Source organism: Corvus brachyrhynchos, unplaced genomic scaffold (genome assembly GCF_000691975.1).
Source record: "Corvus brachyrhynchos isolate BGI_N302 unplaced genomic scaffold, ASM69197v1 scaffold45, whole genome shotgun sequence".
Classification (NCBI taxonomy): domain Eukaryota; kingdom Metazoa; phylum Chordata; class Aves; order Passeriformes; family Corvidae; genus Corvus; species Corvus brachyrhynchos.
The window spans coordinates 60,824-62,286 of NW_008238361.1; positions in this window are offsets into that span (position 1 = coordinate 60,824).

The window sequence follows — 1,463 nt, forward strand, 5'->3', positions numbered from 1 at the left end:
TTTGCTGCTAAAAGAAATTGTGTGTCATTGAAATTAAATGCCTTTCTGGGGATGGAAGCTTCCATTTTTTAATGAAATTACTGAGTGTGGTGTAGTGAAATGATTAAAATCTGTATTCCGGGAATGTGGTGGACAAAAAAAAATCAATAAATGCTAGGAAACCTTTGCTGCTGGATGTGAATCCTTGGGATGAAATAGCCTGGTACAAAAATAATACTTAAAAACATATCAGCACATTAATGTATTTAGCATGAGTCTCACGAGACATCATCTTCACTAATTTTTAGCATAAATTTTACTGTGTAATGAGAAGCTTTCTTTTCTCATATCCGTATTAGGCAGTGTTTTTGCCCTTCCCCCAATGTTCCTGCATTGCAATCATTGTGCTTGCACTTATTATGTTACAAATGACCGAGGTAAGGCTGACATTCTCGTTGCATGCAAAAAGAGCTAGTCTGCCAGGCCTTTTTTTTTTTTTTCCCTAATGAAGCAGCTTTGTGAAATCTCCCCATGTGTTAATACTAATGAAGATCCTCCAGCACAATTAAAATCGCAGCCAGTGGCTGAAGAGGAATCAGAAAACAATGGCATCTTTCTACATGTGCATATTTCCTTATGCGTAGATCGACTTTATTTAGAAATATTGTTGATTTTTAAAATGCTTATATGTAGTATTTAACAAGGTTAACAAGCTGTACATATTCTTGAATTCTGCGAGTATGTTTTTACCAACTCATACTGAAATCACTTTAGATTTTCTTCGTTGCACTGTGGTGTGACTTCAGTGTTATGGTTTGTAGGGAGCAGTCCTTTGGCTTTTGCAGTGTACTTTAACCCTGCTTGAGTTTGAGACTATGCCAAAGAAAGAAGAAAAAAAAAAAAAAAAGGAGGATACCATGTGTGTAGTGTGAAGGGTTGGTATAGGGAAGCACAGCTTTTCGTTTTCTACAAATAATCTCTATGGGTTGTTTCAGGAAAGGCGAGAACATTGGTATTTAAAAGATGTATTTTTTATTCTAATTCTTGTGTCAATAGCTGGTGAATGTTAATACTTCCCCTTGATTTTAATTTAATTCCGCCACCCTTGTTGCCTGCTTTACTTGAATTTATCTAGTACTTCAAGAACGTAAAAGTTGGCCGTTGCTTCTTTAAAATGTCTCCTCTTTTAGAAGTGGATGGCCTTTTTTTTTTTTCGTAGACAGCAGTTGTTTATACTACAGATTCTATTGTTGCTTTATTAATTTTTTTTTTAACCTGAACTTAATCTGTAGGTTCTTAAAGTGGGCACCTTTGCTTCTCCCTCGACCGATAAAGTCATCACTAAAAAATGACCCAGCGCCGACTGGAACTTTCTGTGGCTGTCTAAAGAACGTGGGCTGTTCAGAACTTTTCCTAAGCCGAGGGTGGACGTGAGGCGCGGGCACCGTTCCTGCATCGAAATCCACAATTCCGCCGCCAGCACT